This window comes from Bombina bombina, chromosome 6, assembly GCF_027579735.1.
Source record: "Bombina bombina isolate aBomBom1 chromosome 6, aBomBom1.pri, whole genome shotgun sequence".
Lineage (NCBI taxonomy): Eukaryota > Metazoa > Chordata > Amphibia > Anura > Bombinatoridae > Bombina > Bombina bombina.
In genome coordinates, this window is record NC_069504.1 from 967,228,027 (window position 1) to 967,243,247 (window position 15,221).

Here is a 15,221-nt window from a genome sequence, read left to right on the forward strand (position 1 = left end):
ATTAGGGGGCTTAGAGTAGGTGTAATTAGCTTAAAATTGTTGTAATATTTTTATAATGTTTGTAAATATTTTTTTATTTTTTGTAACTTAGTTCTTTTTTTATTTTTTGTAACTTAGTTCTTTTTTTATTTTTTGTACTTTAGTTAGTGTATTTATTTGTGTTTAATTTATTTATTGATAGTGTAGTGTTAGGTTTAATTGCAGATAATTGTAGGTAGTTTATTTAACTAATTTATTGATAGTGTAGTGTTAGGTTTAATTGTAACTTAGGTTAGGATTTATTTTACAGGTAATTTTGTAATTATTTTAACTAGGTAGCTATTAAATAGTTCTTAACTATTTAATAGCTATTGTACCTGGCTAAAATAAATACAAAGTTGCCTGTAAAATAAATATTAATCCTAAAATAGCTACAATATAATTATTATTTATATTGTAGCTATATTAGGGTTTATTTTACAGGTAAGTATTTAGCTTTAAATAGGATTAATTTATTTAATAAGAGTTAATTTATTTTGTTAGGTAATAATTATATTTAACTTAGGGGGGTGTTAGTGTTAGGGTTAGACTTAGCTTTAGGGGTTAATAAATTTATTATAGTAGCGGTGAGGTCCGGTCGGCAGATTAGGGGTTAATACTTGAAGTTAGGGGTTAATACTTGAAGTTAGGTGTTGGTGATGTTAGGGATGGCAGATTAGGGGTTAATACTATTTATTATAGGGTTAGTGAGGTGGATTAGGGGTTAATAAATGTATTATAGTAGCGGCGAGGTCCGGTCGGCAGATTAGGGGTTAATAATTGTAGGTAGATAGCGGCGACGTTGGGGGTGGCAGATTAGGGGTTAATCAATATAATATAGGGGTCGGCGGTGTTAGGGGCAGCAGATTAGGTGTACATAGGGATAACGTAGGTTGAGGCGGTGTACGGAGTGGCAGATTAGGGGTTAAAAAATATGCAGGGGGCAGCGATAGCGGGGGCGGCAGATTAGGGGTTAATAAGTGTAAGGTTAGGGGTGTTTAGACTCGGGGTTCATGTTAGGGTGTTAGGTGCAGACTTAGAAACTGTTTCCCCATAGGAAACAATGGGGCTGCGTTAGGAGCTGAACGCTGCTTTTTTGCAGGTGTTGGGGTTTTTTTCAGCTCAAACGGCCCCATTGTTTCCTATGGGGGAATCGTGCACAAGCACGTTTTTGAAGCTGGCCGTGTCCGTAAGCACCGCTGGTATTGAGAGTTGCAATGGCGGTAAATATGCTATAAGCTCCCTTTTTGGAGCCTAACGCAGCCCTTCTGTGAACTCTAAATACCAGCGGTATTTAAAAGGTGCGGGAGAAAAAAGCATTCGTAGCTAACGTACCCCTTTGGCCGCAGAACTCTAAATCTAGCGGATTGTTAATGCAGTTGCGATTACCAAACAACTCTGATATTCACACATGAGAAGTAGAGGTGTGGCGAAATTACATGTCATGACTCCAATTAACACAAAATATCATGCGTTGCTATAGAAATCAAACAAATTTACGGCTGGGCCAGGGGATTAACCTACCCTGTATCTTGCAAATATTTACAGACCGGGCTAGAAAAACCATTGAGAGCTACTGAAATCCTATTGGCTGTTCAAATCAGCCAATAGGATGAGAGCTACTGAAATTCTACTGACTGATTTGAACAGCTAATTTCAGAAGTTCTCATCCTATTGGCTGTTTTGTACAGCTAATAGGATTTCAGTAGCTCTCATCCTATTGGCTGATTTGAATTTCCAAAATCAAATCAGCCAATAGGAATGCAAGGGACGCCATTTTGAATTGCGTACCATGCATTAAAGATTCAGTATACAGCAGCGACCATATGAAGAGGATGCTCCGCGCCGGATGTCTTTAGGATGGACCCGCTCCTTGCCATGAAGATAGAAGATGCCACCTGGATGAAGATAGAAGAGGCCGTCTGGATGAAGACTTCTCGCCCCCTGGATGAGGACTTCGCCGCCTGGATGAAGATAGAAGAGGCTGCCTGGATGAAGACTTCTCGCTGCCTGGATGAGGACTTTGCCGCCTGGATGAAGATCGTTTAAGCGGGACTTCAAAAACTGTAAGTGGATTTTGGGGGTTAGTGATAGTTTTATTTAAGCTTTTTTTTGGGTGGGTTTTTATTTTAGATTAGGGTTTGAGCATGTAAAATTACCAAATGCCCTTTTAAGAGCAATGCCCAACTAAATGCCCATTTCAGGGAAATGGGTAACAGGTTTTTTAGATATTTTTTTTTATTTTGTTGGTTTGGGGGGGTGAGGGGTTTGTAATGTTAGTGGGTCTTTGTATTTTTTTTTCAGGTAAAAGATCTGTTTAACTTAGGGCAATGCCCTACAAAATGCCCTTTTAAGTGCTATTGGTAGTTTATTCTAGATTAGGCTTTTTATTTTGGAGATTAAGTTTTTTATTTTGGGTGGTTTTTTTTTTAAATGGTTATTAGAATAGGAATACTTTTTAATATTTTTGATAATTTGTTTGTTATTTTGTGTAATGTATTTTGTTTGTTTTGAGGTGGGTTTTTATTTTTAGATTAGGGTTTGGGCATTTCATAAACAAGCTAAATGCCCTTTTAAGGGCAATGCCCATACAAATGCATTTTCAGGGCAATGGGTAGATTAGTATTTACTTTATTTTTATTTTGTGTGTTTGGGGGGTGGGGACTTGTATACTGTTAGGGGGTGTTTGTTTTGTTTTGTAGCAAAAGAGCTGTTAACTTTGGGGCAATGCCCTACAAAAGGCCCTTTTAAGGGCCCACAAAAGGCCCTTTGAAGGGCCCTTGGTAGTTTATTCTGGATTAAAGGGTATTAAAATAGTAATCATTTTTATTTTTTTAGATAATTTTGTTTGTTATTTTTTTTTTTTTTAATGTTAGGTTTTTATTTTTGTAATGTTAGGTGTGAGTGTAAGGCAACTTAGGTTTTATTTCACAGGTAAGATTGTATTTATTTTAACTAGTTAGTAAAAAATAGTTAACTATTTACTAACTAGTCTACCTAGTTAAAATAAATACAAACTTACATGTGAAATAAAATAAAACCTAAGCTAACTACAATATAACTATTCAACATATTATAGCTAGCTTTGGTTTAATTTCACAGGTAAGTATGTGTTTAGTTTTAAATAGGTATTATTTAGTTAATAATTGTAAGTTTAATTTAGCTCTATTTTAATTATGTTAAAGTTAGAGGGTTTAGGGTTAGGGTTAGGTTTAGGGTTAGGTTTAGGGGTTAATAGTTTAATTTAGGTTGTTGTGATGTGGGGGCTGGTGGTTTAGGGGTTAATAGGTTTCTTTAGTGGTAGTGATAAGGGAGGCCAGAGGTTTAGGGGTTAATAACTTTATTATAGTGGTGGCAATGTCGGGGAGCGGCGGAATAGGGGTTAATAGATTTATTATAGTGTGGGCAATGTTGGGGTGCAGGGGAATAGGGGTTAATAACTTTAGTATAGTATCAGGAGAGGCAGATTAGGGGTCAATAGATTTATTTTGGTGGTGGCGATATCAGGAGTGGCAGATTAGGGGTTAATAACATTAAGTAGATGTCTTCAATGTCGGGGGCGGCAGATTAGGGGTGTTTAGATGTGGGGTTTATGTTAGGGTGTTAGGTTAAAACGTATCTTTTTTTCCCCATAGACATCAATGGGTCTGCGTTACGGAGCTTTTCTTTCCGTGATCGCAGGAGTTCATTGATGTCTATGGGGAAAGCGTGCACGTAAAAACAGCTCTTGGATTGTGTGCAGTATGGAGCTCATCACAAGCATATTGCACACACAGCCGGCTGGTTGAAAACTTGCAATGGCAGCGCTATAGAAGGTTAAATAACACTACTTTTGTTGCGTTCGTTAATTTCCCTATAGCGTGCTTAACTTGTAATCTAGCTGCAAGTGAGTTAGTTATTTTGACACTGCTTCAATATGATATTCCTTGTCTGGTCTGCAATTATATGTAAGATACAGGATAGTAAACACACTCTGTTATCCCGCTACTCCAGAAAAAGGACTTGGAAAATAAATATTAAAAAATAAGTTCAAATTTAATTTGTCAAAAAAAGTTAAAAGTTCAAACATGAAAAAACAACAATCACAGGCCTGCAACAAGATGTTCAGGACTAAAAAAGCCAAACATGTTTTGGGCCAAATCTTAGCCCTTGTTCACTGGCATAGTTTGTGTCCACACCTGCTAGTACTATTTAAAGGTAAAGGATTAAAGTAATTGCAGGCACCTGTATTTTATTAACCCCTTATGGGCGGGGACCTGTATCAAAAAATATTGTTTAAGTATAACTAAATAGAAATAAAGACTTAATATTTGAAATATAATACATACTAATATTTACAACTTCACATTTGATGTATATTTTGTATCAAAAGTGCACTTAGAAAAGACTTGAAATTTTTAAATTCAATAAAATAAATCTACATCCATAATGGAGTTTAGACCAGAGGGGTGTTTTGTCTTTAAATTAAAAATCCAAAACACTTCCCTCTGGTCCAAACAACTCTCTAAGATACAGGATAAATACATTCCCTGGCCCTGTCATCATTGTGTTTGATCTCTATAGCAACATAGGATGTTTGGTGCTGATTGAAATAACATGATTAGTCATGACATGATGTCCACTCCTCGTGTGTGAATCAAAATTGTTTGCTAATGGTGACCGCATGAATATAGTGAGTATGTTGTGTTAAATTTAGTGTTATCGCTCTCACACTCTCTCATACTGATCACTGGAAGTTCAACATGGCACCTCATGGCAAAAAATTCTCTGAGGATCTAAAAAAAGGATTGTTGCTCTACATAATGATGGCCTAGGCTATACGAAGATTGCCAAGACCCTGAAACTGAGCTGCAGCACAGTGGCCAAGCCATACAGCGGTTTCACAGGACAGGTTCCACTCAGAACAGGCCTCGCCATGGTCGACCAAAGAATTTGAGTGCACATGCTCAGCATCATATCCAGAGATTGTCTTTGGGAAATAGACATATGAGTGCTGCCAGCATTGCTGCAGAGGTTGAAGGGGTGGAGGGTCAGCCTGTCAGCGCTCAGACCATATGCCGCACACTGCATCAAATTGGACTACATAGCTGTCATCCCAGAAGGAAGCCTCTTCTAAAGATGATGCACAAGAAAGCCTGCAAACAGTTTGATGAAGACAAGCAGACTAAGGACATGGATTACTGGAACCATGTCATGTGGTCCGATGAGACCAAGATAAACTTGTTTGGTTCAGATAGTGTCAAGCGTGTGTGGCGGCAACCAGGTGAGGAGTACAAAGACAAGTGTGTCTTGCCTACAGTCAAGCATGGTGGTGGGAGTGTCATGGTCTGGTCCTGCATGAGTGCTTCTGGCGCTGGGGAGCTACAGTTCACTGAGGCAACCATGAGTGCCAACATGTACTGTGACATACAGAAACAGAGCATGATCCCCTCCTTTTGGAGACTGGGCCACAGGGCAGTATTCCAACATGATAATGACCCCAAACCCACCTCCAGGATGACCACTGTCTTGCTAAAGCTGAGGGTAAAGGTGATGGACTGGCTAAGCATGTCTCCAGACCTAAACCCTATTAAGCATCTGTGGGGCATCCTCAAATGGAAGGTGGGGGAGCACAAGGTCTCTAACATCCACCAGCACTGTGATGTCATCATGGAGGTGTGGAAGAGGATTCCAGTGGTAACCTGTGAAGCTCTGGTGAACTCCATGCCCAAGAGGGTTAAAGGGACAGTCAACCCAAAATGTCAAATAGGTAATTCCTATAAACTTGCTAATGATTATTATTTTGAACTATAGCCTAATTTAGCATTTCTAAGCATTAGTACTTTTGTCTCTTGTGGCTGTTTAAAATGCCTGCCTGCCCCCTCCCATATTTCGTCATCAGGATCTTCATTGTGCAGCTCTAACAGCTAATTCTCGTCCATCCACACTCCCGTGTTTTGCGCATGCGCAGTGCGCCGATAACACTGTAGGGGGGAGGTTTTAAAAGGGAACTCTAAATCTCTTCTCATTTTCCTAGACTTGTCATTATTTTCAGCGTACCGTTTACCAGTGTGCATTCTGTGAGCTCTCCGGCTGCAGTTTCATTCTTATCCCATTTCCTCTCTTGTATCTGGTAAGTAATTTTACTAGTAATTGTAATGAAATTCCTCTCACCGTGCAAATTTACCTAATAACTATTGACACCTGTATTTGTTTACTCTCAATATAAATAGAACCCAATGTATTTATGGGCTTGATGCCTAAATTTGCAACTTGATATGTAAATAGTATGTTTCAAGACAGTGCTTTATGAATAACCAATTTACTTTACTTATGCTAACAAGTGATCTTTTTCTCACACAAAAAAAAGGAATCCAACTTGAGCAATATAAGTCAGTTTTAAACAATAACTTTAAAGAAGTTTATATCCAAACTCAGACTGTTTAGAATAGACTCCTACATTTCTAACTTACACAATAATGCTGGTGTAAAAGTATGTGAGGTTTCAGCATCAGTCTATAAAGTTTATGACTCAAAATAGCTTGTAACACTAGGACTGAGTTCAGTTTTAAAAGTATATTGTATTGCATATGAAATCTATTAAACATGCAGTGATATCTTTGCAGCGGAATTGTCAATCATTGCTATTTCTTCCAAATTAGAATTGGCTTACAAATGTTTTTTATCAACTCGTGCAGTATAGGTTAGTGAATTTGTCCATAGTGCCTGTCAAATATAGAAAAGGTATTTTATTATTATTATTATTATTATCGGTTATTTGTAGAGCGCCAACAGATTCTGCAGCGTTAGGTACAACCAATACTTGTGCTGCAGGTTAAATTGGAGAATTTTTAGACTTTGCACAATTGTACCTTTTTTAAAAAAAAAAAATAATAAACAAAAATAATACAGTCAAATGTGCTTGTTTTATCGTGATACTTTAAACACAGCTTAATTTGCAGTGCACTTTATTTTTTGATTTTGAAGAATTAAAGGGACACAAATCCACAAATTTTTCTTTCATGCATGATTAAAAATGTACTACTATTATTTTCTTCATTCTCTTGGTATCCATTGTTGAAGAGCAGCATTTCACAACTGGGAGCAAGCTGTATTTGTCGGGTGACAAGAGACAGAGTGTGCATGGGAGAGAGAAGAGGTGAGATTGCTGACTGTAGCTGGGTTAGCCTTGAGTGTAGGCGAGAGACAGAGTGTGCTTGGGAGAGATTGCAGAATGCAGCAGGGTTAGGCGAGAGACACAGTTTGCATGGGAGAGAGAAGAGGTGAGATTGCTGAATGTAGCAGGGTTAGCCTTGAGTGTAGGCGAGAGACAGAGTGTGCATGGGAGAGAGAAGAGGTGAGATTGCTGAATTTAGCAATGTAGCAATACAATATACTTTTAAAACTGAACTCAGTACTAGTCTTACAAGCTATTTTGATTCATAGGGGCCTATTTATCAAAGGTCTTGCGGACCTGATCCGACAGTGCAGATCAGGTCCGCAAGACCTAGCTGAATGCGGAGAGCAATATGCTTTCCGTATTCAGCATTGCACCAGCAGCTCACAAGAGCTGCTGGTGCAACGCCGCCCCCTGCTGACTTGCGGCCAATGGGCCGCCAGCAGGGGGGTGTCAATCAATCGGATCGTCCTTGATCAGGTTGATTTCCAGCGATTCCTGTCTGCCTCATCAGAGCAGGCGGACAGGGTTATGAAGCAGTAGTCTTTTGACCGCTGCTTCATAACTGGTGTTTCTGGCGAGTCTGAAGACTCGCCAGAAACACGGGCCCACAAGCTCCGTTTGGAGCTTGATAAATGGGCTCCATAAACTTTACAGACTGATGCTGAAACCTCACATACTTTTACACCAGCATTATTGTGTAAGTTAGAAATGTAGGAGTCTATTCTAAACAGTCTGAGTTTGGATATAAACTTCTTTAAAGTTATTGTTTAAAACTGACTTATATTGCTCAAGTTGGATTCCTTTTTTTTGTGTGAGAAAAAGATCACTTGTTAGCATAAGTAAAGTAAATTGGTTATTCATAAAGCACTGTCTTGAAACATACTATTTACATATCAAGTTGCAAATTTAGGCATCAAGCCCATAAATACAATGGGTTCTATTTATATTGAGACTAAACAAATACAGGTGTCAATAGTTATTAGGTAAATTTGCACGGTGAGAGGAATTTCATTACAATTACTAGTAAAATTACTTACCAGATACAAGAGAGGAAATGGGATAAGAATGAAACTGCAGCCGGAGAGTTCACAGAATGCACACTGGTAAACGGTACGCTGAAAATAATGACACGTCTAGGAAAATGAGAAGGGATTTAGAGTTCCCTTTTAAAACCTCCCCTCTACATCGTTATCGGCGCACTGTGCATGCGCAAAACACAGGAGTGTGGGCGGATGAGAATTAGCTGTTAGAGCTGCACAATGAAGATCCTGATGACAAAATATGGGAGGGGGCAGGCGGGCATTTTAAACAGCCACAAGAGACAGAAGTAAGTACTAATGCTTAGAAACGCTTTAGGCTACTAAATTAGGCTATAGTTCAAAATAATAATCATTAGCAAGTTTATAGGAATTACCTATTTGAAATTTTGGGTTGACTGTCCCTTTAAGGCAGTGCTGGAAAATAATGGTGGCCACACAAAATATTGACACTTTGGGCCCAATTTGGACATTTTCACTTATGGGTGTACTCACTTTTGTTGCTAACAGTTTAGACATTAATGGCTGTGTGTTGAGTTATTTTGAGGGCACAGCAAATTTACACTGTTATACAGGCTGTGCACTCACTACTTTACAGGTCGCCCAGGTCGCCCAATTGTGGCAAGTATACATTAATTTCTCTCTAATACAGCTACATTTTTGGATATAATCCTAAAACCAATAGTAAGAACTTTACGCTCATACATAGAGGATTCAACCGATTTTTTAAACAAACTAGATGAATTTGTTTGTGAAGAGGGCATAAATCCAATACTAGTCACTTTAGATGTAAAAGATCTGTATACCTATATCCCACATTTAGGAGGTCTAGATGCAACTAGAGATTATTTAGAAAACCAGAACATATATACAGAACCACAAGTTGAATTCATGTTGAACTTACTGAAAACTGTCTTGTATAATAATTATTTCCTTTTTGAGGATACTTATTATAGACAAAAGAGAGGCACCGCTATTGGTGCAAATATGGCGCCACCATACACTGGCATATACATGGGAATGTATGAACAGAAATATGTATATTCAAATAAATTGTTCAAATAATTTGCAAATGTATATGGACAGGTAACACGGATACATTAAACCAGTTTGTGATGGAACTGAACGAAAGTATTGAAAATATAGAGTTCACCTTGCAAAGTAGTCAAGATATAATCACATTTCTGGATGTAACCGTCTATATAGAGGATAAATCTTTTAAACATTTTTGACATTTTTGTCAAAGAAGCGGATAAAAATATTATCCTATGATAACTATCATCCCGAAAATACTTTAAAATATCTTTCAAAATCTCAATATATAAGAGTCAAAAGACTAGTGAGTGACAAAGATCTTAGTCAGACTAGATTAATGGATACGAGTAATAACTTCAGAAAAAGAGGTTACCCTTATAAATTACTAAATACAGTATTGGAATAAGTTAACCAAATAACTAGAAATCAATTGTTAACTAAGAAAAAGAAGAGCAAAAACCAGAAACAGATTCCTTTTATTAGCAGTTATAATGTAGATAGTAAACAGATTTCATGAATAGTGAAGAAATATTGGTATATTTTAAAAAATAGCTATTCAGAAATTTAGAAATGTCAAAATATGCCAATTCTAGCATATAAAAGACCAAAAAAATTATATGATAGTTTAGTAAAATCTGATATAGGGGGTAAGAATCAAATTTAATGGACTGCTATTAAAAAAAGGTTCTTTACCGTGTTATAATTGTTCACACTGTAATAGTGTTATCAGAAGAGACAGAGTGACTCATCTGCAGTCAGTAGAAATATTTAGAATAAATAGTTTATATACCTGTCAGACAGCGTATGTTATCTGTCTCATCAAGTGTACATGTGGTCTAATATATGTAGGGGAAACTAGTCAAAAAATAAAACACTGGATTACCCAACATAAATACACTAAATGAAAGTGAATATCAGATTTACCATTTTAAACAAATGAATCATGAAGTAGGTCAATTAACCTTTCAGATACTTGAACATATACCAAAACAAAGAAGAGGTTGGAACAGAATTAAAAAATTAAAACAAAGAAAGGTAGTATGGATAAACAAAGTGTGGTCAAAGGGACTTAATAAAGATTATAATTTATTTTTGTTTTTATAATTGGCCTAATTTGAATTTTTTTTGTTTTTTTTTCTAATAGTTCCAGATTCTTATAGAACTATCTAGCAAAATAAGGAGAATAAATATGTTACTAAGCAAAGACTTATCATCATTGTAAAGTAGAAGTATGGATAGTGATCATATTGATACATAATGTACATATAATTATTGATAGAATGATGGATGAATGGATAATATATTCTTTAATGAGATTAATCAAACAAAAAATATACAAAAATAATATTATATATATATATATATATAATATATATTATATATATATATATATATAAATCTGTAATTTTTTGCAGTAGTATAGATATGTGAGTATTCCATCCTTCAACATCTGCAATATATATTAGTGATTAAACAACTTAATAATGTGATGTATGTATAATTTAAAATATTAAAATTCTAAATTGTAAAATTAGGTTCACAGAACATGTTAAACCACGTCACATATAGTTATTTTTAAATATTTTTTAAGGAAAAAATTAATGTAGGAGTTTTGAGACAGAGTAACATGAAATATAATAACACAATGAATAAGAGGGTAAAATTAATTATATGAACTTTTATGAGAAATGTAGTAAAACTGTCTCTTTAAATTTTGATGAATTAACACTGTTCACTTATATTCACCTTTTTGTCTGCCTATATATTTGTGGGTTGTATCATGTATTAAACACTTAGCTTGAGGAAGGGCGCTGTCTGAAACATCACCTATGTTTGTTTGCTTGGAATAAAACACAAACAGGTTATCCTAGAGTGCTGCAGTCTTCTTCTTCTTCTTCTCTCTCTCTCTCTCTCTCTCTCTCTCTCTCTCTTTCTCTCTCTCTCTCTCTCTCTCTCTCTCTCTCTCTCTCTCTCTATATATATATATATATATATATATATATATATATATATAGTATCTCACAAAAGTGAGTACACCCCTCACATTATTGTAAAATTTTATAATATATTTTCATGTGACATTACTGAAGAAATGACACTTTGCTACAATTTAAAGTAGTGATAGTGATCATATTGATACATAATGTACATATAATTATTGATAGAATGATGGATGAATGGATAATATATTCTTTAATGAGATTAATCAAACAAAAAATATACAAAAATAATATATATATATATATATATATATATATATATATATAAATCTGTAATTTTTTGCAGTAGTATAGATATGTGAGTATTCCATCCTTCAACATCTGCAATATAATAACACAATGAATAAGAGGGTAAAATTAATTATATGAACTTTTATGAGAAATGTAGTAAAACTGTCTCTTTAAATTTTGATGAATTAACACTGTTCACTTATATTCACCTTTTTGTCTGCCTATATATTTGTGGGTTGTATCATGTATTAAACACTTAGCTTGAGGAAGGGCGCTGTCTGAAACATCACCTATGTTTGTTTGCTTGGAATAAAACACAAACAGGTTATCCTAGAGTGCTGCAGTCTTCTTCTTCTTCTCTCTCTCTCTCTCTCTCTCTCTCTCTCTCTCTCTCTCTATATATATATATATATATATATATATATATATATATATATATAATCTGAATAGGAATAAGCACTCACTGGATTTCAAAACAACAAATATTTATTTGGCAGTGACGTTTCGGGGCATTCACCCCTTCCTCAGACAACGTTGTCTGAGGAAGGGGTGAATGCCCCGAAACGTCACTGCCAAATAAATATTTGTTGTTTTGAAATCCAGTGAGTGCTTATTCCTATTCAGATTGTCCAGTCCGTTAAGCACCCTGGTCTGTGTCTGGGTTGGCCAGTGAGAGTGCACTAAATCAAAGTTTCTATATATATATATATATAGTATCTCACAAAAGTGAGTACACCCCTCACATTATTGTAAAATTTTATAATATATTTTCATGTGACATTACTGAAGAAATGACACTTTGCTACAATTTAAAGTAGTGAGTGCACAGCCTGTATAACAGTGTAAATTTGCTGTCCCATCAAAATAACTCAACACACAGCCATTAATGTCTAAACTGTTGGCAACAAAACTGTCAATATTTTGTGTGGCCACCATTATTTTCCAGCACACCCTTAACCCTCTTGTGCATGGAGTTCACCAGAGCTACACAGGTTGCCACAGGAGTCCTCTTCCACTCCTCCATGATGACATCACAGAGCTGGTGGATGTTAGCAACCTTGTGCTCCCCCACCTTCCGATTGAGGATGCCCCACAGATGCTCAATAGGGTTTAGGTCTGGAGACATGCTTGGCCAGTTCATCACCTTTACCCTCAGCTTCTTTAGCAAGACAGTGGTCGTCTTGGAGGTGGGTTTGGGGTCATTATCATGTTGGAATACTGCCCTGTGGCCCAGTCTCTGAAGGGAGGGGATCATGCTCTGCTTCTGTATGTCACAGTACATGTTGGCATTCATGGTTCCCTCAGTGAACTGAAGCTCCCCAGCGCCGGCATCACTCATGCAGGCCCAGACCATAACACTCCCACCACCATGCTTGACTGTAGGCAAGACGCACTTGTCTTTGTACTCCTCACCTGGTTGCCGCCACACATGCTTGACACAATCTGAACCAAATAAGTTTATCTTGGTCTCATCGGACCACAGGACATGGTTCCAGTAATCCATGTACTTAGTCTGCTTGTCTTCTGCAAACTGTTTGCAGGCTTTCTTGTGCATCATCTTTAGAATAGGCTTCGTTCTGGGATGACAGCTATGTAGATCAATTTGATGCAGTGTGCGGCGTATGGTCTGAACGCTGACAGGCTGAGCCCCCACCCTTTGAACCTCTGCAGCAATGCTGGCAGCACTCATACGTCTATTTCCCAAAGACAACCTCTGGATATGACGCTGAGCATGTGCACTCAACTTCTTTGGTCGACCATGGCGAGGCCTGTTCTGAGTGGAACCTGTCCTGTGAAACCGCTGTATTGCTTGCCCACCATGCTGCAGCTCAGTTTCAGGGTCTTGACAATCTTCGTATAGTCTAGGCCATCATTATGTAGCGCAACAATCCTTTTTTTAGATCCTCAAAGAATTCTTTGCCATGAGGTGCCATGTTGAACTTTCAGTGACCAGTATGAGAGAATGTGAGAGCAATAACACCAAATTTAACACACCTGCTCCCCATTCACACCTGAGACCTTGTAACACTAACCAGTCACATGACACCGGAGAGGGAAAATGGCTAATTGGGCCCAATTTGTACATTTCCACTTAGGGGTGTATTCACTTTTGTTGCCAATGGTTAAGACATTAATGGCTGTGTGTTGAGTTATTTTGAGGGGACATCACATTTACACTGTTATACAGGCTGTACACTCACTACTTTACATTGCAGCAAAGTGTCATTTCTTTAGTGTTGTCACATAAATAGATATAATAAAATATTTACAAAAATGTGAGGGGTGTACTCACTTTTATGAGATACTGTATATATACAGAAACACATAAAAAATCTGAGGTGTTCTGTCTCAGGATGTGCATTTAGACAAACAACAATATTGGTGTATTGGGACAAGTTTCCACAAACACAAAAAATAAAAGCAGACTTCAAGTACAGGGATATCCATTAAAAAACACATTATTATTATTAAATATTTTCCTTGTTTTCATAAAGTATCCAAGTGCTCTTTATTATAATATATTGGGTAAAGTGATACGCACATCCTCTTTTCTAGAAATGTATTTATTAATACACAGCAGTCATTAGCAATCATTATTACCCATTAAAGTGAATGACCATTAACAGTAGCTAATGACTATTACAATTTAATGAACCAACACTGCACTTTACATTTACTGAAAATTACATATTTGTATTGTATCTTAGAGATATTTTTATTTTATATTTTTCTATCACATCTTTTTATTGTTATACACAACCTTGGACCTAACTCATTAGTGACAGTTAATACATAGTTTATATTCATTCACAGAAATATGTAAACCAAAATAAATAATTACAGTTAAATGCATTTATCAAAAAGATTCTAAGAATGCTACCTGCATTCTTGACTAATTTACATTTTAGCGTAATCCTTGATGTCACATAATGGTGTCTATTCGCTTTTGTTTACAGGCAACAGTAACAAGAAAAAAGATAAAAAAAATTCAGATGGCATCTATATTTGAATTGTCCTGATAGCAATTGATTTATTTACTTGTTTATGATCAACATAAAAAACAATAATCAAGTTATGGACTTGGGTCGCGATCCGATATACGGCGCAGGTTTCAGCACAAGCGTGGAAACCTGCGCCGCCCGTAGTTTCAGCTCGCAACTCGAGCTATCCCATATACGGCGCCGTCAGATGCTAAAGTGCCGTAAGTCTGACAAACTAGCGATGTCCAGAAATCTGCGTAAGTACAAATTTCTGGAGTCGCCAGTGACTTACGGCACTTTAGAAACTGCCTCCGCATAAAAAACTGACTAAGTTATTAAATAACCCATACTGTCTAACACGCCTCTCAAACATAGCCAGACACATATACCCCTCTATCCGCAATCCCCCCTCTCACTCCTAACAATAAATATATTAACCCTTAAACCGCCGCTCCCGGTCCCCGCCACCAGCTACATTGTTTATATTACCCCCTAATCTGACCCCCCTACACCGCCGCTAGCTATATTATATATATCACCCCTAATCTGACCCCCCTACACCGCCGCTAGATATATTAAATGTTTTACCTCCTAATGTGAGCCCCCTACCCCGCCGCCACCTATTTAGACTTTATTAACCCTTAATATGACCCCCCTACACCGCCGCCACCTATTTAAACTATATTAACCCCTAATGTGAGCCCCCTACACCACCGCCACTTATTTAAACTATATTACCCCTAATGTGAGCCCCCTACAC